At 45.1% G+C, this 22,671-nt stretch overlaps 1 long non-coding RNA gene across 2 annotated transcripts; it reads right to left on the bottom strand.

Annotated features, from left to right (window-relative positions):
- Positions 1-14,331: 14,331 nt before the first annotated feature.
- On the bottom strand, positions 14,332-18,332 carry LOC112265971. Of its 2 annotated transcripts, XR_002955868.1 has the most exons (7): positions 18,220-18,332; positions 17,956-18,010; positions 17,380-17,477; positions 17,129-17,236; positions 16,653-16,825; positions 15,890-15,998; positions 14,332-15,686 (listed from the first exon to the last, which is right to left on the bottom strand). It is a non-coding gene; the product is annotated as an uncharacterized LOC112265971 (long non-coding RNA). The 2 variants fall into 2 exon arrangements; XR_002955867.1 differs by having other exon boundaries at positions 16,653-17,236.
- Between the last annotated feature and the right edge of the window lie 4,339 nt (positions 18,333-22,671).

The following is a 22,671-nucleotide window of genomic DNA, read 5'->3' as shown; positions in this document are numbered from 1 at the left end:
CTGTTCCTGGAGAGCTAGCTTCCTGTAGGTTTTCACTCCAAACCTGTTTCTGGAGAGCTAGTTCCTGTAGGTTTTCACTCCAAACCTGTTTCTGGAGAGCTAGTGTCCTGTAGGTTTTCACTCCAAACCTGTTTCTGGAGAGCTAGTTCCTGTAGGTTTTCCTCCAAACCTGTTCCTGGAGAGCTAGTGTCCTGTAGGTTTTCACTCCAAACCTGTTTCTGGAGAGCTAGTGTCCTGTAGGTTTTCACTCCAAACCTGTTCCTGGAGAGCTAGTGTCCTGTAGGTTTTCACTCCAAACCTGTTCCTGGAGAGCTAGTGTCCTGTAGGTTTTCCAAACCTGTTCCTGGAGAGCTAGTGTCCTGTAGGTTTTCACTCCAAACCTGTTTCTGGAGAGCTAGCTTCCTGTAGGTTTTCACTCCAAACCTGTTCCTGGAGAGCTAGTGTCCTGTAGGTTTTCACTCCAAACCTGTTTCTGGAGAGCTAGCTTCCTGTAGGTTTTCACTCCAAACCTGTTCTTGGAAAGCTACCATCCTGTAGGTTTTCACTCCAACCCTGATCCTGGAGAGCTAGTGTCCTGTAGGTTTTCACTCCAAACCTGTTCCTGGAGAGCTAGTGTCCTGTAGGTTTTCACTCAAAACATGTTCCTGGAGAGCTAGCTTCCTGTAGGTTTTCACTCCAAACCTGTTTCTGGAGAGCTAGCTTCCTGTAGGTTTTCACTCCAAACCTGTTCCTGGAGAGCTAGTGTCCTGTAGGTTTTCACTGTTCCTGGAGAGCTAGTGTCCTGTAGGTTTTCACTCCAAACCTGTTCCTGGAGAGCTCCTGTAGGTTTTCACTCCAACCCTGATCCTGTAGGTTTTCACTCCAAACCCTGTTCCTGGAGAGCTAGTGTCCTGTAGGTTTTCACTCCAAACCTGATCCTGGAGAGCTAGCTTCCTGTAGGTTTTCACTCCAAACCTGTTTCTGGAGAGCTAGCTTCCTGTAGGTTTTCTTCACTCCAAACCTGTTTCTGGAGAGCTAGCTTCCTGTAGGTTTTCACTCCAAACCTGTTTCTGGAGAGCTAGTTCCTGTAGGTTTTCACTCCAAACCTGTTTCTGGAGAGCTAGTGTCCTGTAGGTTTTCACTCCAAACCTGTTTCTGGAGAGCTAGCTTCCTGTAGGTTTTCACTCCAAACCTGTTCCTGGAGAGCTAGTGTCCTGTAGGTTTTCACTCCAAACCTGTTCCTGGAGAGCTAGTTCCTGTAGGTTTTCACTCCAAACCTGTTTCCTGGAGAGCTAGTGTCCTGTAGGTTTTCACTCCAAATCCTGGAGAGCTTGTCCTGTAGGTTTTCACTCCAAACCTGAGGAGAGCTAGTGTCCTGTAGGTTTTCACTCCAAACCTGATCCTGGAGAGCTACTGTCCTGTAGGTTTTCACTCCAAACCTGTTCCTGGAGAGCTAGCCTGTAGGTTTTCACTCCAACCCTGATCCTGGAGAGCCTCCTGTTTTCACTCCAAACCTGTTCCTGGAGGTCCTGTAGGTTTTCACTCCAAACCTGTTCCTGGAGAGCTAGTGTCCTGTAGGTTTTCACTCCAAATATGTTCCTGGAGAGCTAGTGTCCTGTAGGTTTTCTGTTTCTGGAGAGCTAGCTTCCTGTAGGTTTTCACTCCAAACCTGTTCCTGGAGAGCTAGTGTCCTGTAGGTTTTCACTCCAAACCTGTTTCTGGAGAGCTAGCTTCCTGTAGGTTTTCACTCCAAACCTGTTCCTGGAGAGCTAGTGTCCTGTAGGTTTTCACTCCAAACCTGTTTCTGGAGAGCTAGCTTCCTGTAGGTTTTCACTCCAAACCTGTTCCTGGAGAGCTAGTCCTGTAGGTTTCACTCCAAACCTGATCCTGGAGAGCAACCGTCCTGGAGGTTTCCTGTAGGTTTCACTCCAAACCTGTCCTGGAGAGCTAGCTGTCCTGTAGGTTTCACTCCAAACCTGTTCCTGGAGAGCTAGTGTCCTGTAGGTTTTCACTCCAAACCTGTTCCTGGAGAGCTAGTGTCCTGTAGGTTTTCACTCCAAATATGTTCCTGGAGAGCTAGTGTCCTGTAGGTTTTCACTCCAAACCTGTTTCTGGAGAGCTAGCTTCCTGTAGGTTTTCACTCCAAACCTGTTTCTGGAGAGCTAGCTTCCTGTAGGTTTTCACTCCAAACCTGTTTCTGGAGAGCTAGCTTCCTGTAGGTTTTCACTCCAAACCTGTTCCTGGAGAGCTAGTGTCCTGTAGGTTTTCACTCCAAACCTTTTTCTGGAGAGCTAGCTTCCTGTAGGTTTTCACTCCAAACCTGTTCTTGGAAAGCTACTGTCCTGTAGGTTTTCACTCCAAACCTGTTCCTGGAGAGCTAGCTTCCTGTAGGTTTTCACTCCAAACCTGTTTCTGGAGAGCTAGCTTCCTGTAGGTTTTCACTCCAAACCTGTTTCTGGAGAGCTAGCTTCCTGTAGGTTTTCACTCCAAACCTGTTCTTGGAAAGCTACTGTCCTGTAGGTTTTCACTCCAAATATGTTCCTGGAGAGCTAGTGTCCTGTAGGTTTTCACTCCAAACCTGTTTCTGGAGAGCTAGCTTCCTGTAGGTTTTCACTCCAAACCTGTTTCTGGAGAGCTAGTGTCCTGTAGGTTTTCACTCCAAACATGTTCCTGGAGAGCTAGCTTCCTGTAGGTTTTCACTCCAAACCTGTTTCTGGAGAGCTAGTGTCCTGTAGGTTTTCACTCCAAACCTGTTTCTGGAGAGCTAGTGTCCTGTAGGTTTTCACTCCAAACCTGTTTCTGGAAGCTACCTGTTCCTGGAGAGCTAGTGTCCTGTAGGTTTTCACTCCAAACCTGTTTCTGGAGAGCTAGTGTCCTGTAGGTTTTCACTCCAAACCTGTTCCTGGAGAGCTAGTGTCCTGTAGGTTTTCACTCCAAACCTGTTCCTGGAGAGCTAGTGTCCTGTAGGTTTTCACTCCAAACCTGTTCCTGGAGAGGTAGTGTCCTGTAGGTTTTCACTCCAAACCTGTTTCTGGAGAGCTAGCTTCCTGTAGGTTTTCACTCCAAACCTGTTCCTGGAGAGCTAGTGTCCTGTAGGTTTTCACTCCAAACCTGTTTCTGGAGAGCTAGCTTCCTGTAGGTTTTCACTCCAAACCTGTTCTTGGAAAGCTACCATCCTGTAGGTTTTCACTCCAACCCTGATCCTGGAGAGCTAGTGTCCTGTAGGTTTTCACTCCAAACCTGTTCCTGGAGAGCTAGTGTCCTGTAGGTTTTCACTCAAAACATGTTCCTGGAGAGCTAGCTTCCTGTAGGTTTTCACTCCAAACCTGTTTCTGGAGAGCTAGCTTCCTGTAGGTTTTCACTCCAAACCTGTTCCTGGAGAGCTAGTGTCCTGTAGGTTTTCACTCCAAACCTGTTCCTGGAGAGCTACCGTCCTGTAGGTTTTCACTCCAACCCTGATCCTGGAGAGCGACCGTCCTGTAGGTTTTCACTCCAACCCTGATCCTGGAGAGCGACCGTCCTGTAGGTTTTCACTCCAACCCTGATCCTGGAGAGCTAGTGTCCTGTAGGTTTTCACTCCAACCCTGATCCTGGAGAGCTAGCTTCCTGTAGGTTTTCACACCAAACCTGTTTCTGGAGAGCTAGCTTCCTGTAGGTTTTCACTCCAAACCTGTTTCTGGAGAGCTAGCTTCCTGTAGGTTTTCACTCCAAACCTGTTTCTGGAGAGCTAGTGTCCTGTAGGTTTTCACTCCAAACCTGTTTCTGGAGAGCTAGCTTCCTGTAGGTTTTCACTCCAAACCTGTTCCTGGAGAGCTAGTGTCCTGTAGGTTTTCACTCCAAACCTGTTCCTGGAGAGCTACTGTCCTGTAGGTTTTCACTCCAAACCTGTTCCTGGAGAGCTAGTGTCCTGTAGGTTTTCACTCCAAACCTGATCCTGGAGAGCTAGTGTCCTGTAGGTTTTCACTCCAAACCTGTTCCTGGAGAGCTAGTGTCCTGTAGGTTTTCACTCCAAACCTGTTCCTGGAGAGCTAGTGTCCTGTAGGTTTTCACTCCAAACCTGTTCCTGGAGAGCTACCGTCCTGTAGGTTTTCACTCCAAACCTGTTCCTGGAGAGCTAGTGTCCTGTAGGTTTTCACTCCAAACCTGTTCCTGGAGAGCTAGTGTCCTGTAGGTTTTCACTCCAAACCTGTTCCTGGAGAGCTAGTGTCCTGTAGGTTTTCACTCCAAATATGTTCCTGGAGAGCTTTAGGTTTTCACTCCAAACCTGTTCCTGGAGAGCTAGTGTCCTGTAGGTTTTCACTCCAAACCTGTTCCTGGAGAGCTAGTGTCCTGTAGGTTTTCACTCCAAACCTGTTCCTGGAGAGCTAGTGTCCTGTAGGTTTTCACTCCAAACCTGTTGGAGAGCGACCGTCCTGTAGGTTTTCACTCCAAATATGTTCCTGGAGAGCTAGTGTCCTGTAGGTTTTCACTCCAAACCTGTTCCTGGAGAGCTAGTGTCCTGTAGGTTTTCACTCCAAATATGTTCCTGGAGAGCTAGTGTCCTGTAGGTTTTCACTCCAAACCTGTTTCTGGAGAGCTAGCTTCCTGTAGGTTTTCACTCCAAACCTGTTCCTGGAGAGCTAGCTTCCTGTAGGTTTTCACACCAAACCTGTTTCTGGAGAGCTAGCTTCCTGTAGGTTTTCACTCCAAACCTGTTTCTGGAGAGCTAGCTTCCTGTAGGTTTTCACTCCAAACCTGTTCCTGGAGAGCTAGTGTCCTGTAGGTTTTCACTCCAAACCTGTTTCTGGAGAGCTAGCTTCCTGTAGGTTTTCACTCCAAACCTGTTCTTGGAAAGCTACTGTCCTGTAGGTTTTCACTCCAAACCTGTTCCTGGAGAGCTAGCTTCCTGTAGGTTTTCACTCCAAACCTGTTTCTGGAGAGCTAGCTTCCTGTAGGTTTTCACTCCAAACCTGTTTCTGGAGAGCTAGCTTCCTGTAGGTTTTCACTCCAAACCTGTTCTTGGAAAGCTTCCTGTAGGTTTTCACTCCAAATATGTTCCTGGAGAGCTAGTGTCCTGTAGGTTTTCACTCCAAACCTGTTTCTGGAGAGCTAGCTTCCTGTAGGTTTTCACTCCAAACCTGTTTCTGGAGAGCTAGTGTCCTGTAGGTTTTCACTCCAAACCTGTTTCTGGAGAGCTAGCTTCCTGTAGGTTTTCACTCCAAACCTGTTTCTGGAGAGCTAGTGTCCTGTAGGTTTTCACTCCAAACCTGTTTCTGGAGAGCTAGCTTCCTGTAGGTTTTCACTCCAAACCTGTTCCTGGAGAGCTAGTGTCCTGTAGGTTTTCACTCCAAACCTGTTTCTGGAGAGCTAGTGTCCTGTAGGTTTTCACTCCAAACCTGTTCCTGGAGAGCTAGTGTCCTGTAGGTTTTCACTCCAAACCTGTTTCTGGAGAGCTAGCTTCCTGTAGGTTTTCACTCCAAACCTGTTCCTGGAGAGCTAGTGTCCTGTAGGTTTTCACTCCAAACCTGTTTCTGGAGAGCTAGCTTCCTGTAAGTTTTCACTCCAAACCTGTTCTTGGAAAGCTACCATCCTGTAGGTTTTCACTCCAACCCTGATCCTGGAGAGCGACCGTCCTGTAGGTTTTCACTCCAAACCTGTTCCTGGAGAGCTAGTGTCCTGTAGGTTTTCACTCCAAACATGTTCCTGGAGAGCTAGCTCCCTGTAGGTTTTCACTCCAAACCTGTTTCTGGAGAGCTAGCTTCCTGTAGGTTTTCACTCCAAACCTGTTCCTGGAGAGCTACCGTCCTGTAGGTTTTCACTCCAACCCTGATCCTGGAGAGCGACCGTCCTGTAGGTTTTCACTCCAACCCTGATCCTGGAGAGTGACCGTCCTGTAGGTTTTCACTCCAACCCTGATCCTGGAGAGCGACCGTCCTGTAGGTTTTCACTCCAACCCTGATCCTGGAGAGCTAGTGTCCTGTAGGTTTTCACTCCAACCCTGATCCTGGAGAGCTAGCTTCCTGTAGGTTTTCACACCAAACCTGTTTCTGGAGAGCTAGCTTCCTGTAGGTTTTCACACCAAACCTGTTTCTGGAGAGCTAGCTTCCTGTAGGTTTTCACTCCAAACCTGTTTCTGGAGAGCTAGCTTCCTGTAGGTTTTCACTCCAAACCTGTTTCTGGAGAGCTAGTGTCCTGTAGGTTTTCACTCCAAACATGTTCCTGGAGAGCTAGTGTCCTGTAGGTTTTCACTCCAAACATGTTCCTGGAGAGCTAGTGTCCTGTAGGTTTTCACTCCAAACCTGTTCCTGGAGAGCTAGTGTCCTGTAGGTTTTCACTCCAAACCTGTTCCTGGAGAGCTAGTGTCCTGTAGGTTTTCACTCCAAACCTGTTTCTGGAGAGCTAGCTTCCTGTAGGTTTTCACTCCAAACCTGTTCCTGGAGAGCTAGTGTCCTGTAGGTTTTCACTCCAAACCTGTTCCTGGAGAGCTAGTGTCCTGTAGGTTTTCACTCCAAACCTGTTCCTGGAGAGCTAGTGTCCTGTAGGTTTTCACTCCAAACCTGTTCCTGGAGAGCTAGTGTCCTGTAGGTTTTCACTCCAAACCTGTTTCTGGAGAGCTAGCTTCCTGTAGGTTTTCACTCCAAACCTGTTCCTGGAGAGCTAGTGTCCTGTAGGTTTTCACTCTTAACCTGTTTCTGGAGAGCTAGCTTCCTGTAGGTTTTCACTCCAAACCTGTTCTTGGAAAGCTACCATCCTGTAGGTTTTCACTCAAACCCTGATCCTGGAGAGCGACCGTCCTGTAGGTTTTCACTCAAACCTGTTCCTGGAGAGCTAGTGTCCTGTAGGTTTTCACTCCAAATCTGTTCCTGGAGAGCTAGTGTCCTGTAGGTTTTTGCTACAACCCTGATCTAGTGCACCTGATTCTAATAATTAGCTTGTTGATAGGATGAATCATGTTTGTTACATCTGGGGTTGGAGTGAAAACCTACTGGAGGGTAGCTCTCCAGGAACATAGTCTGTCGAGCAGGGCTCTCCAACCATCTACAGACTATCAGTAACATGTCAACTAACTATCTAGTTACCCTGACCCTAGCTTTAACCGTAATCCTTATCCGAACCCTAAACTGAACCCTTACCCTTAGGAAGCAGTTGTTTATCACCAGTTTGCTGATAGTATGAAAATCCGGACTATCCATTAAAGTGTGACCGACAGTATTAACAAATAATGAACAAATACATTAAAACTACAACAGCACAAGGGGAAACAATGAAACTCAGTTACATTTTGTTGTAATGTCTGAGAATGAGTGAGTAGGCCCATATATCATGGATTGGATTGCAGCCATGCACCAGGCAGCATTTCTTACATTTTATCCAAATAATCGTAATATGGCAATTACAATAAATGACAGTTCTGACATTTCAGGACAACCTGAGACCAATCTAAAGAGTCAAGACCATAATTTGAGAAACCCAAAGGAGAAATAGGAAAGTGTTTTTTGCAGGGGTTTCTGCCTTGCAATTAGCTTCACCACTGCACTTAACTCATTACAATTTGCTCTGCAGGGCTTTGCCTTGAGAGTTGACGCTTGACTGCACCGAGGGGGGATTTCTCCTAACTCTTTAGTGCCGTGCTGTTTGCCAGCGCTTTATGCCTGATCAGCTTGCCAGTTCCGCCTTCATGCCTAATCACTCAAAATACCTGAGTGAGACCAAAAGGGGGGCTTCTTCATTCTTCACCATGGAGGAAATGCAATTACATGGACCCCATCAACTTGGTGGCTGTGCCTGGCAGGTTAAAGTGCCAATGTACAAGTATGAGGGTATGGCTAAGCTAAATACACATCTTTGGCCTGTGAATATCTGAGGGTTTGCCTATCTGTCTGTGAGTACTTGGTCATGGTATGCTGTGTACTGCATGCATTATGAAACAGGTTGGTTTAGCCTTGCAGGCCCTCGCCCCAGGCAGTCTGCCACCAGTTTGGGGATGTCTGGCTCCCTCTATGAATTATGAAAGGTAATCCTGCTCCTCAGGTCTCCCAGCGGCCTACACAGGGATTTGGGCACGTTGGCCCATCTCAGCCAGAGTGTCAGAGGGCATTTGTGTTGTGTGAGTGCACCAAGGGTGTCTCTGATAATGCCATGTGGGCGTGGCTGGCCTGCTTCCCCCTACGCCCCCCTGTAGACTGCATTAGTGTTGGGTCAGCAGGGCTAAGTGGGCATGCATTCCTCCAGTAGAATAGATAGGAGACAGGGTGTGGGTACAGAGAGCCAGCCAGCCACACACTCCACACTAATAGTCCCGGTCTCAATTCTCTGCTGATTGCACCACACAACATTTTCACTTCAACCACTCCCCCTCCTGTCCTGCCTACTCCCCTCTCTGCCTCCAAGTCTGTTGACTACTAACTCGGTGATTGCAAAATCAGGGGGTCTGCCATAATATATGCACTGGCTAGACATGTCAGCACTTTCTGTTCTACATATTTCCCTTTTGCTGACAATATAGGTTGCAGGGCATGCACCAGAATATTTTAAAAGGAAACATATTTTTTGTAAAAGCAATGAGCCATACGTGTTGATAAAACCAAAGCTAAGACTTTACTGTGTACAATTCTGACAGATAAATTCTCAAGAAAATATTGCCTCTACCAAATGGAGGTTGGTGCTCTTCAATGCTCTCCCAGCCCCTCAGCCCCCTCCCTGCCTCAGCCCCTCCCTGCTTTCTGTCTGCCTGGCTATGCATTATTGATGGGGTTTAAATTAAATGTGCCTTTGTTCCATGAGAGACAGACACAAGGCGTGTTCCCCTCATTCACACTCACAGAGTAGTCAAGAGGAGCCTTCTGCCCCCTATCCCGGCATGCAGCGGGGGCTTCATCCATCACATTAAGAGGTGTTCACATCAATCATTAACAAGTAGCCCAATGTTGAGAGAATGGTGGACAGCTTGAAAAATATGTTAAGATGAAGCAGGACAGGGTGATGATGACCTTTCCCATTTCAGAAGATGTATTTAAGACTAAGGAATATATCAAGATGGGAATAGGGGAATTGCTGTGAATAAAAATGTATTTAATAGAGAGACAGTAAGAGATCAATGCTGCTCAGGTTTATTCTGAAATAAGTAAAAGTCTCAAACCAGACTCAACAGATAAGCCTCACCATCCTTTAAAGGGGGTTTAGTATAGAGGACTCCTGATGGGTTGTGAATCTGACACTCAAATCCTGTTTCTTGGGCCACCACTTCACCTAGTAATTCCACAGGGGTTTTCTGCACTCTACTCTGCTGTAGGTACCTATCGTTTAATAATATTCTAGTAACCTCTTAAAATATGTGTTAAGAGTTTGTGTACCGGTCAAGAAGACAAACAGGGCTATTCCTCTAAAGTAGTATTACCCTGTCTTTTGGGATTTAATATTCTTTCTGTCTTTCTTTGTCTGCTGTACTGTTTGCCTAAAGACAAAGCCAGAAACCAAACTCTCTTGTTGTCTCAAATCCACAGACCTGCTGAAAATAGGGAACAATTTGAGGAATTCCAAATCTAAACCAGGTGCTTGGGTCATAAGATTAGAAATCCCCTTTGCGTGACCGTAAACCTTTAGCCTTTTCCTTCTCACACTTCTCCTGGTTAAAACAGAGTCTAGGCTCTGTATCTAAACAGATGCCCACGGCGACCTCCAGAGCTATTGGTCAGGTTTCTCTTTGAAAGAGATGTCAGTCACACACAATGGCACACACACCTCGCGTGTGCACATTCAGTGCCTTTGGAAAGTATTCAGACCCCTTGATTTTCCCCCGTTTTGTTATGTTACAGCCTTATTCTAAAATTGATTCAATTGTTTTTCCCATCAATCTACACACAATACACCATAATGACAAAACAAAAACAGGTTTTTAGAAATGTTTGCTAATTTTTCACAAAAAAAACGGAAATATCACATTTACATAAGTATTCAGACGCTTTACTCAGTACTTTGTTGAAGCACCTTTGGCAGCGACTACAGCCTCGAGTCTTCTTGGGTACGTCGCTACAAGCTTGGCACACCTGTATTTTGGGAGTTTCTCCCATTCTTCTCTGCAGATCCTCTCAAACTCTTCTAGGAAGAGTCTTGGTGGTTCCACACGTCTTCCATTTAAGAATGATGGAGGACACTGTGTTATTGGGGACCTTCAACGCTGCAGATATTTTTTGGTATCTTTCCCCAGATCTGTGCCTCGACACAATCCTGTCTCTGAGCTCTGCGGACAATTCCTTCGACCTCATGGCTTGGTTTTTTCTGTGACCTGCACTGTCAACTGTGGGACCTTTTATAGACAGTTGTGCGCCTTTCCAAATTTACCGCAGGTGGTCTCCAATCAAGTTGTAGTAACATCTCAAAGATGATCAATGGAAACAGGATGCAACAGAGCTCAATTTCGAGTCTCATTGCAAAGTGTCTGTATACTTATGTAAATAAGGTTTTTCTGTTTTTATTTTTAATAAATTTGCTAACATTTCTGAAAACCTGTTTTAGTTTTGTCATTGGGGTATTGTGTGTAGATTGCTGAGGATTTTAGAATAAGGCTGTAACGTAACCAAAGTTGAAAAAAGTCAAGGGGTCTGAATACTTTCCGAAGGCACTGTACACACACACACACACACACACACACACACACACACACACACACACACACAGAATCTTCTTTTCCTCTATTATAAAACTTTCAAACATCTAAATCTGGTGTACTAGTGTCTCTGGGGCCACATCTAATGTATCTTCAGCTGATCATATCTGATCTAAGAGCCATGAATTTTACCTGCCTGGTATCCATGCCAACATGAACACTAAGAATACAGAGCTCTACGACAGACAGAGACCTTGGTGATGTGTCTGTAAATAAAGAAAGTAAACACAGAGAAGGCTTTGTTAATTTCATAAGGGAAAATTATAGACTAACTCTTCATACGGCTGACCAGAATTACAGCAGGCCAGGTTTGTCAATCCTTCATACATGTCCTTTCTGACCAATTCAAACACAGTGCCATGCAAATGTTTACTCAGTAATATAATCCCCCAAATAATGTACAGCTGAATTAGTGTCTTATTATCCTTACAGACGGATCAATAGAATCATGTCTCACCCCACTGGGCACACACTGGTTGAATCAACGTTGTTGACGTGGAACCCACGTGGAATAGATGTTGAATTGAGGCCTGTGCCTAGTGGGACTGCTCTTTATTTGCCGCGAGCACAGTGCAGCACATGAGATAGTGATTGTTTCTTGTTTTGAGTGTCTCTATAACCACATAAGATTTCCTATAAAGCTCCCGCATTGGCAAAATTGAATCTCAACTGAATGCATGATTTCTTTCTATTCTGTACTGTATATAAAGCAACACGAATCTGTGGAAGGCAAGGCACTGGTTACAGGCAGCTGGTTCCCCCAACAATACTAACAGGCACATACCTAACACAAATCACATCATGAACATGCATTATTGTGTTAGTGTAATGGTCATGTGTTCCATCTGGCCTGTCAAGTTAGGCCCAGACAAATACAGTAGCAACAGGATCAGAGCAACCAAACAGAGCACAGAGTTCCAAACCATTCCACTCTCCAGACTAGATCCCTCCCACCAGAGCATTAACATTTTAGAGAGCCCATCTGTAGCTAAAGGTTAATGTCCACGCTATTAGAGAAGCACACGCCTGTCCTTGTTTTAATTCACTTATAAAGAAGCCCTTATAAAGAGAGGGGAGATTTATACCTAACACACAATTACACTAATCATTATGGAGGATACTTACCCAACTGATTTATCCTCTGCTGTTTTAAAATGGGTCATCCTGTCACAGAGTTTGTGATAGCCTACTTAACTGGGTGTGAATTCTTAATTAGATAATTTTCTAACAAGGCTGAGGTCAGTTCCTAAACTTTTCCCCCCGTTTCAGGCAGATCACTTTTCATAGGGTCACACCACATATTCACCTTGTATTTTTTAGGACACCATCATCAAACAAAGGCAGGCCACTCACTTTACCTGTGAAGAATATGGTGCTAAGATTACTTTAAAAGAGACATCCCTAGTGAATCATGTTCGAATTTAAAGGTGCTATGGACTGAAATGCCAGTTAAACAATAAAGGCACTCCATACCACTGCATTGCAGACAACACCTGCTTATCTTTGAGGATTCCTACCTATCACAATATCCTTTGTTAGAGTAAGCGAAGAGACTCTCCAACATCAACCCTATGCTGAAAAACTGAAAATGGTGGTTAGATACCCCCTAGTGGAAAGATGCTGGAAGAGCAGCACATACTGCTATGAACAGATATATCAAATGTTTACTGTATGATAATGAATAGGCAGTCTGTTTGTGCGTTCCATAAAATAGGCTCCTTAACTTGAAGTTGAATTAGGGTCACTTCCATTTCTTCCCAGTCAATCAATGTGTAATTGGCCATCATTTTCTGTGAGTTTTGAAAGTTTAAATGAACAGAACTTTCAATCATTTTCTGATTCTCACATGAAATAGAACTGACCACAACTCTGCAACGAGACAAGGATCTCTGGTTTCGAGTATAGCAGCCATTCGCTCTACAAGCGGCTGTAAAATGAGTAAGATCTAAAGTTGTCCGTACGCTTGAGCTATAATTTGCCATTTACCTTTCATCATTATAATTTGTTTTATATTGTTGTGTTTCAATGAGCCACTAGGCTATACATAGGAGCTAAGTGCAATAGCCAGGTCACTCTGAGAAAAACGTCAGCTTGACGTCAAAACGTTAGTCACCTGTCTGCATCCTGTACAATGGATTAAAGTGAGCAATGTGTCGAGTGTTCCAACTCCTTTTTACCTCAAATTAGTACTTTTGGAAGTTTTTCTTGGTAAGCCATTCTGGTGATTTTTGTCATTGTTGTTGTGCACCCCTCCTTTCCTTTGTTTGCTGAAATGTGAAGGCCCACCTGAACTCTTGTCCATATGTTTGTTGATATCATGCTATGGCGAAGGTTTCTACTGATGGTACAATTAGACACAGCCATATGGATCCTACAAGCTTTGATATAATGCATGCAATCATGAAGAAATGGCAGAAACATACAGTGGGACAAAAAAAAATATTTAGTCAGCCACCAATTGTGCAAGTTCTCCCACTTAAAAAGATGAGAGGCTTGTAATTTTCATCATAGGTACACTTCAACTATGACAGACAAAACGAGAAGAAAAAAAATCCGGAAAAATCACGTAGGATTTTTAATACATTTATTTGTAAATTATGGTGGAAAATAAGTATTTGGTCAATAACAAACAAGCAAGATTTCTGGCTCTCACAGACTTAACTTCTTTAAGAGGCTCCTCTGTCCTCCACTTGTTACCTGTATTAATGGCACCTGTTTGAACTTGTATCAGTATAAAAGACACCTGTCCACAACCTCAAACAGTCACACTCCAAACGCCACTATGGCCAAGACCAAAGAGCTGTCAAAGGACACCAGAAACAAAATTGTAGACCTACACCAAGCTGGGAAGACTGAATCTGCAATAGGTAAGCAGCTTGGTTTGAAGAAATCAACTGTGGGGGCAATTATTAGGACATGGAAGACATACAAGACCACTGATAATCTCCCTCGATCTGGGGCACCACGCAAGATCTCACAAGAACGGTGAGCAAAAATCCCAGAACCAGATGGGGGGGGACCTAGTGAATGACCTGCAGAGAGCTGGGACCAAAGTAACAAAGCCTACCATCAGTAACACACTACGCCGCCAGGGACTCAAATCCTGCAGTGCCGGCTGTTTTTCTGCAAAGGGACCAGTAAAGTAAAGAATGAATGGGGCCATGTATCGTGAGATTGAGTGAAAACCTCCTTCCATCAGCAAGGGCATTGAAGATGAAACGTGGCTGGGTCTTTCAGCATGACAATGATCCCAAACACACCGCCCGGGCAACGAAGGAGTGGCTTCGTAGGAAGCATTTCAAGGTCCTGGAGTGGCCTAGCCAGTCTCCAGATCTTAACCCCATAGAAAATCTTTGGAGGGAGTTGAAAGTCAGTGTTGCCCAGCAACAGCCCCAAAACATAACTGCTCTAGAGGAGATCTGCATGGAGGAATGGGCCAAAATACCAGCAACAGTGTGTGAAAACCTCGTGAAGACTTACAGAAAACGTTTGACCTCTGTCATTGCCAACAAAGGGTATATAACAAAGTATTGAGATAAACTTTTGTTATTGACCAAATACTTATTTTCCACCATAATTTGCAAATTAATTCATTAAATCCTACAATGTGATTTTCATTTTGTCTGTCACAGTTGAAGTGTACCTATGATGAAAATTACAGGCCTCTCATCTTTTTAAGTGGGAGAACTTGCACAATTGGTGGCTGACTAAATACTTTTTTGCCCAACTGTACATAACTAAAACCATTCACTTCTTGGAAATAAGCAAAGGTTTCACAGAACAGTTTTCACAAGATACATTTTAAACATCAATCCAAAAGTAAAGCCAGAGAAACCCACCTGAGTATCCATAATACAAGAATCACACAAGCCTGAAAGTTATAGGACGTCATACGTGTAAGATTATTTGAAAGAGTCCTATTTTAGAAAGGAAAGTTTGCAGTCCTTAGTCTAACTTAATTTGGATATAAAGATCATGACTTCACGTGCATGCATTTCTTGGAAATAAATAGCCAAATTAATCTTCATATTTCTGGAATATGGATTTTTTTAAAGACATACACATGCCACTTTCTCATCCTTATGGCATCTTATATCACTTGAATGCAGGGTACACTCACTTGCTACCAATATTTAATTCTACATGTCCCATCTTTCCATATAACATGCACAACAAAAGATCAAGATTACAATAACCTAAAGTTGAACAATACTTTAAAATGCAGCTCTGCATTGTACATATAAAGCTTAGGTTTCTCACAGGGTCAGTAGTCAACTATCTGTGTTTACAATGGTCACGGTCCACCCTACTTGTTAGCACAGTTATTACCTGGGATATCCATAATGTTTTAAACCAATGAGAATGTTCATGTTACCGACCCTGTAACAGTTTCTCAAGAGGCCCAAAGAAACATAAATGACGCCAAAGCAATAGTCAAGGTTGAGTGAGTACAAGAGAACACTACTCTTTTGTTCTATATTTATATAGACATTTAAAAAAAATGTAATCCCAGCCCCCGTCCCCGCAGGAGGCCTTTTGGTAGGCAGTCACTGTAAATAAGAATTTGTTCTTAACTGACTTGCCTAGTTAAATAAAAATAAATAAATCAAATACAGCAGTACTGAAATGTAACCCTGTTGAACTCATGTCATGTCTCGGTCTCCTGATGAGGGCTTTGGCATGGCAGTCTGGCACTGGCATTAGCTTAACCACATCCTTTTGCAATAAAAGGCCATCATTAGAGCAGCCACACCAACCACAATGACAACTGCCATGGCAATCTCCAGGCCAACAGATACACCCCGGCCGCTCCCTTGGCCACCAGAAAGCGCTGTGCACAAAGGGGAGAGGGAGCAACACGATACAGTACATTACACCAACAGCCAATGGAAGAGCTTCTGAGCAGCTCTGTCCTTCCTGTTAGAATGATGTTCACCACTTTAAAAGTGAAAGGTTTGCTGTCATATGATAGAGTTAATGTGATAAAGAAAAAACATATCCTCTTCTTTGGAAGTAAGAGAGGCTGAGAAAGAGAGAAACCCTCTTCTTTGGAAGTAAGAGGCTGAAAAAGAGAAACAGTATTCATAAGATTATTCCAAATAAATTGCCATTACATGAGCATTGGAAATGGAAAACAATAGATATGCCTAGTGAACATGGTGAAATTATCTTTACATTAACACATGTCTTTTAGGAAAGCTATGTGGTCCTAATATGGGCATATTGGTACATATAATATAACAGATACATAGAGAGTAGACATACAGCTCTCTGCCATGGTCTTGATGGGTCCTGAGCTGAAGAGAGCTTAATCTGAAATCCCATCCTGGCCGATGGGGGTTTCTGCAGCCCTCCTCCGCCTCCTGTTGAATTGCTATGTGGTGGGAGAGAAAGAAAGAGTACAGAAAAGTGAGTATCGTGCTGGTATAGTGACCATGCTATTCCTCAATTGTTTATACAGTGAAACACCAGGTGTACAGTTATCTATACCTAACATATAGCAACAAACTGTATGCTGCAACCTGGACTCAAGGGTAGACGTAACATAGTATAATACAATTTGGCACACTCAAATTAGTATGATATGTTACGTTTGACATGTATGTATAATTTTGTGGAAGTTCATCATCCATTTCATATGATATGTTACAAATGACTATTTTCATGATATGTTAGAAATAGCACACTTTGGTTGCTAGACATTTGCATTATACTCCTACTTATCCACCCCGACCAACCAACCTCCTTTTATTTTTGCCTTAAATAACCTTCTGTCTCATGTAACATCAAAATAATTTCAGTGTACCGGTTTTTCATTTACTATGTTCCTTCTAGTCTATGAGACCAGGCTGCAAATTTAGACAGCTCAAATGTGACTTCTGGAGGCAACCCACTAGTAAAGGGTCATTTTCTAACTTTCTTTGTAACCTTTTCTCTTGATTTTGAATTTGTAAAGCTGCCAACAACCAAAGCTGTGACGTGTTATGGATGGATGGAGAATAACGTTGTGTGGTCAGATCAATGGTACCTTTAAGGACCTGCAGGTGGTGTGATCATAGAGGCGTGTCATTCAGTGCAAGTAGTAGGTGGAGACGGTCTGGTTCTGCTGCCTGCTCAATGAATCAGAAGGCAGGGAAGTAGAAAATGGCCCTATGGCTGTCTCCATTCTCCAGCATGGTGGTCATCTGATCTATGGAGCACCTTTACAAAAAAGGTGAACCTCACAATTGCCCACACACAGGCAGGACAACACACTGATGGATACAGAAAGAGTATTAATGATTGATCTAAAAATCGTATTAATGTTATTTATAAGGCACCTTGGTGCCTAGACAAAGTGGCTACTCCTCCATTTTGCATTGAGCTCACTAGATAAAGAACATGGATGGAGATAGTGTACCTTCTCACTAAAGAATTTGACTGTCTGAATGCAAAGGAGGAAAGACATTTAATCAAGCCCAGTCTTAAAATGATTAACCATTTGATATGAATTTGGCTACTAACACTTTCTCCAAATTTGATTGAAGAGGGTTATTTTTTTTGTCTAACAATACAAAGAGATTAATGAATGTTAAGATGGACACGTAGCGTCGGTCCAGAAGCACATGGTATCTGTAGAGAAAGAGTGAGGTCATCAGAACAGACAAACATTTCAGATCACAAGTAGAACCCTCTATACACATTTAACAGTTTGGACCAGAACTGACAGTAATTATTACTAAGGCTAAGAGGGAACACAACGAGAAGGTTCTTACTAGGAAGTCAGGTTGGCAGCTAAAACCTGAATGTAGACATTAGTCCTCAGCTCAATACCCAGAGGAGGGATAACCAGGGGTGTGGTATAGTTTGCATCCTGGTGAAGGAAGAAAGGAAGATGGCACCATTATAAAAGCACACTTACTTAAGATCAGACAGGTTTACACATGTTGGAATGGGATTGCAGTTATTTTATAAGGTGGCAGCACGTTGGAAAGTTGGCACTTTGCCATGTCTGTCACGATCGTCGTTGGAAGCATACTCGGACCAAAGCGCAGCGTGATCTGGGTTCCACATACTTATTGATGTGAAACTTTGAACAAGACAAAATAAAGAACCGTGATGTACATGAAGTGCTCAAAGGCAACAACACAAAAACAAGATCCCACAAAACACAGTGGGGAGATGGCTGCCTAAATATGATAAACAGCTGCCTCTAATTGGGAACCATACCAGGCCAACATAGAAATCAACAACCTAGATAGGAACACCCCCCTAGTCACACCCTGACCCAATTTCAATTGCTGTCTGATTTTTAAATGTAAGCGATATATCCAGTAAATCTTTTCACTTACATGTCCACCTGGGTGTTGTTGACGAAGTATGTTGACTATGTGGCTTTGAAGGTTGCTGTGTGCAATAGTGTGTACAAGCAAACCAGACAATGAGATCTCTTATTCCCTTGAAGTTTATTTTAGACTGAAAGCCATCACCTGTTCAACTCAGCTACTTTAGTCTAAATGGACTTTCAAGTTAGTGTTACTTTCTAGCTCATGATAAGGTACGTTTCAAAAGTTTTAAAAGATTCACAGGGGTCAAAACCTCTCAGAGAAACATACATCCTTTGCTCCCCCATTCCCCTCAGTCAAGGTTAGTGGTGCTGCGAGTGTTCCCTCTAACACAGGGCTGCCCAACCCTCTTCCTAGAGATCTACTGTCCTGTAGGTTTTCAGTCCAACCCTAATTTAGCACATCTGATTCAGCTAGTTAAGGTCTTGTTGAGAAGCTAATTAGTAGAATCAGGTGTGTTAAATTAGGGTTGGCCTGAAAACCCACAGGACAGTAGATCTCCAGGAAGAGGGTTGGGCAGGCCTGCCCTAGCCCATAAGGGCTATATAAATATATACATATTTTTTTTTAACACAACACTCCTCCAGGGCAGAAGGAGAGCATACTGAAACATTCTCCTATTAATAATCAAGAAGACACTCCCGCAGGCATCCCCTTGGCGAATGGGAAAGCTGAATCTCAGGACAGGAGGATTCACTCTGGTGTCCAGAGTTCCCTTCCAGACTGTGTTATCCATGATGTGATTCAGTATCAACAGACTCTCATTGTATTCAGTGTAGATGGCAGGGCAGATTTGAGTAGCAAGGTCAATGGAGGAGGTCCCACAGACCACAGAGATGGCTGTGTATTATGATAGATGCAGGAAGACACTGAATGAGATTGAAGACATTCAAATGAATTCTGAGCCAATACATACAGATAAACCACTGTAGTTTAAGTGTCCCTGCTCTGAAGCAATCTAGCTGTTTTAGACATGATTCAAATAACAACTTAACAAGACTCTAACCCTAACCGTCTCAAATCCTTTTATCATAAACACTGTCTTATATAAAGCTAAGATGGTGAGGCTTAGCTACAGTAAACAAGAGGTGAAATGGAGAGTCAATGTAGTTACTATGCCTGGTAGTTACAAAACCCACATTCAGCAGGGGTGAGGGCCTGATCATGTCCCACAATATCAGAATGAGGAAGCTGGATAAAGCCATCTCACCAGTCTGTTTCACTGAAGATCTGCAGCAAAACACACATATTTCAATGTCAAGTATAACATTTAAAAATCTAAACCAAGGTGTAAAATACAATTTCAAGACTAGCATAAAATACTATGGGATGTCTCCGCATTCCTAGATGTGTGCAATCTGTAGTACAACCCTCTTCCTGGAGATGGTCTTTTCTAATAGCTTAGACCTTACCTCTTTAGTCTCTTATCTGAATAATGATTGTCTACTGTCGACACAGTAAAGTGTTTTCATCCACTTTTAAGGGAGGGAGCTTCAGCACTATAGTATATGGCCATTAAAATGAGATAAATTGATAAACGAGGGATCGTCTGAAGGCTCTGCTTTCATCTGTGATACTATCATGTGACACCAATGCAAATAAAACCTAATATGATGTAAATGTCACCAAGAAATATCACCAAAAAATGTGCCCTGTGTGACTTCAAAGAGTGAGTGCACATACATATTATTCATCATGTCTACATCTAGGGGCCCTTCTACTTTGGTCTGGAATCAGAAGTGGGACTGAATGGAACTGCATGAAGGAAAGTAGTAACCTGGTCTTGTCAGGTGAGCCACCTGGGAAGGGAAAACATTTATTCTGATTAATAATAAACAATAATAATAAATACAATTTCTATAGCGCTTTTCATTACAGATGAAAAGTAATTTTTACTATTCTAATTATGTTGGTAACAGGTTTATAATAGCATTAAGGCACCTCGGGGTTTGTGATATATGGCCAATATACCACGGCTAGGTCACGCCTTGGTCTTAGTATTTTGTGTTTTCTTTAATTATTTGTTCAGGCCAGGGTGTGACATGGGTTTATTGTGTTGTCGTATTGGGGTTTTTGTAGGCATTGGGATTGTGGCTGATTAGGGGTGTGTCTAGCATAGGCTTGGCTGCCTGAGGCGGTTCTCAATCAGAGTCAGGTGATTCTCGTTGTCTCTGATTGGGAACCATATTTAGGTAGCCTGGGTTTCACTGTGTGTTTGTGGGTGATTGTTCCTGTCTCTGTGTAGTGTTCACCAGATAGGCTGTAATTAGGTTTTCACGTTTCGTTTGTTGTTTTTGTATTTATTTAGTTATTTCATGTATCTCTATTTTTTCATTAAAGAACATGAGTAACCACCACGCTGCATTTTGGTCCGACTCTCCTTCAACAGACGAACGCCGTTACAGAATCACCCACCACACCCGGACCAAGCGGCGTGGTAACAGGCAGCGACAGCAGGAGCAGCGAAAGGAGGAATGGACATGGGAAGACGTGTTGGATGGCACAAGTTGTTACACTTGGGAGGAGATACTGGTCGGAAGAGATCGCCTCCCATGGGAACAGGTGGAGGCATTTAGGAGAGCAGAGGCAGCCGGAGATAAGAGCCGACGATACGAGGGAACACGGTTGGCAAGGAAGCCCGAAAAGCAGCCCCAAAAATTTATTGGGGGGGGCTCAGGGAGAGAGTGGCAGAGTCAGGAGTCAGACCTGAGCCAACTCTCCCTGTTAATCGTGAGGAGCAGCGATCAAAGGACTTCTGGACTTGGGAAGAGATATTGGACGGAAAAGGACCCTGGGCACAGCCTGGTGAATATCGACGCCCCAAAGAAGAACTGGAGGCAGCGAGAGCGGAGAGGCGCTGGTATGAAGAGGCAGCACGGCAACGCGGATGGAGGCCTGAGAGTCACCCCCAAAAAATGTATTGGGGGGGGGGCTCACAGGGAGTATGGCGATGCCAGGTAGGAGACCTGCGCAAACTCTCTGTGCTTACCGGGGGGCTAAAGAGACCGGGCAGGCACCGTGTTATGCTAGTGAGCGCACGGTGTCTCCAGTGCGGGTGCATAGCCCGGTACGGTACATACCAGCTCTTCGTATTAGCCGGGCTAGAGTGGGCATCGAGCCAAGTAAGGTTGGGCAGGCTCGGTGCTCAAGGCTCCAGTGCGCCTGCACGGGCCGGTCTATCCAGAGCCACCTCCACACACCAGTCCTCCGGTAGCAGCTCCCCGCACCAGGCTTCCTGTGCGTGTTCTCGATCCAGTACCACCAGTTCCAGCACCACGCACCAGGCCTTCAGTGCGCCTCGCCTGCTCAGCACAGCCAGAGCCATCCTTCTCTCTAGCGCTGTCGGAGCCTCCCGCCTGTTCAGCGCAGCCAGCGTTTTCCTTCTCTCCTGCGCTGTCGGAGTCTCCCGCCTGTTCAGCGCTTCCAGAGCCTTCCTCCTCTACAGCGCTGCCGGAGCCTCCTGCCTGTTCAACGCAGCCAGAGCGGCCAGTCTGCATGGAGCAGCCAGAGCTGCCAGTCTGCATGGAGCAGCCAGAGCTGCCAGTCTGCATAGAGCTGCCAGTCTGCATAGAGCAGCCAGAGCTGCCAGTCTGCATGGAGCTTCCAGTCCGCATGGAGCTGCCAGTCTGCATAGAGCAGCCAGAGCTGCCAGTCTGCATGGAGCAGCCAGAGCTGCCAGTCTGCATGGTGCAGCCAGAGCTGCCAGTCTGCATGGAGCAGCCTGAGCTGTCAGTCTGCATGGAGCAGCCTGAGCTGTCAGTCTGCATGGAGCAGCCTGAGCTGTCAGTCTGCATGGAGCAGCCTGAGCTTCCAGTCTGCATGGAGCAGCCAGAGCTGCCAGTCTGCATGGAGCAGCCAGAGCTGCCAGTCTGCATGGAGCAGCCAGAGCTGCCAGTCTGCATGGAGCAGCCAGAGCTGCCAGTCTGCATGGAGCAGCCTGAGCTGTCAGTCTGCATGGAGCAGCCAGAGCTGTCAGTCTGCACAAAGCTACCAGTCTGCATGGAGCAGCCAGAGCTGTCAGTCTGCATGGAGCAGCCAGAGCTGTCAGTCTGCATGGAGCAGCCAGAGCTGTCAGTCTGCATGGAGCAGCCAGATATGCCAGTCTGCATGGAGCAGCCAGAGCTGCCAGTCTGCATGGAGCAGCCAGAGCTGCCAGTCTGCATGGAGCAGCCAGAGCTGCCAGTCTGCATGGAGCAGCCAGAGCTGCCAGTCTGCATGGAGAAACCAGAGCTGTCAATCTGCATGGAGCAGCCAGAGTTGCCAATCTACATGGAGCAGCCAGAGCTGTCAGTCTGCATGGAGCAGCCAGAGCAGCTAGATCCGCCAGTCAGCCATGATCTTCCAGATCTGCCAGTCAACCAGACTCTTCCAGATCTGCCAGTCAACCAGACTCTTCCAGATCTGCCAGTCAACCAGACTCTTCCAGATCTGCCAGTCAACCAGACTCTTCCAGATCCGCCAGCCAGCCAGGATCTTCCAGATCCGCTAGCCAGCCAGAGCTTCCCCTCAGTCCCCTGGCTTCCCCTCAGTCCCGGGCTTCCCCTCAGTCCCGGGCTTCCCCTCAGTCCCGGGCTTCCCTCAGTCCCGAGCTTCCCCTCAGTCCCGAGCTGCCTCAGTCAGAGCTGCCCTCAGTCCAGTGGGGTTCTGGGTGAGGACTATGTGGTCATGGTCGGCGGCGAGGGTGGACTATCCCAGGACGCAAGGGGGAGGAACTAAGACATT

Source organism: Oncorhynchus tshawytscha, linkage group LG13 (genome assembly GCF_018296145.1).
Source record: "Oncorhynchus tshawytscha isolate Ot180627B linkage group LG13, Otsh_v2.0, whole genome shotgun sequence".
NCBI lineage: Eukaryota > Metazoa > Chordata > Actinopteri > Salmoniformes > Salmonidae > Oncorhynchus > Oncorhynchus tshawytscha.
The sequence above is the reverse complement of the archived record's forward strand: the minus strand, read 5'-3'. Positions and strand labels throughout refer to the sequence as shown.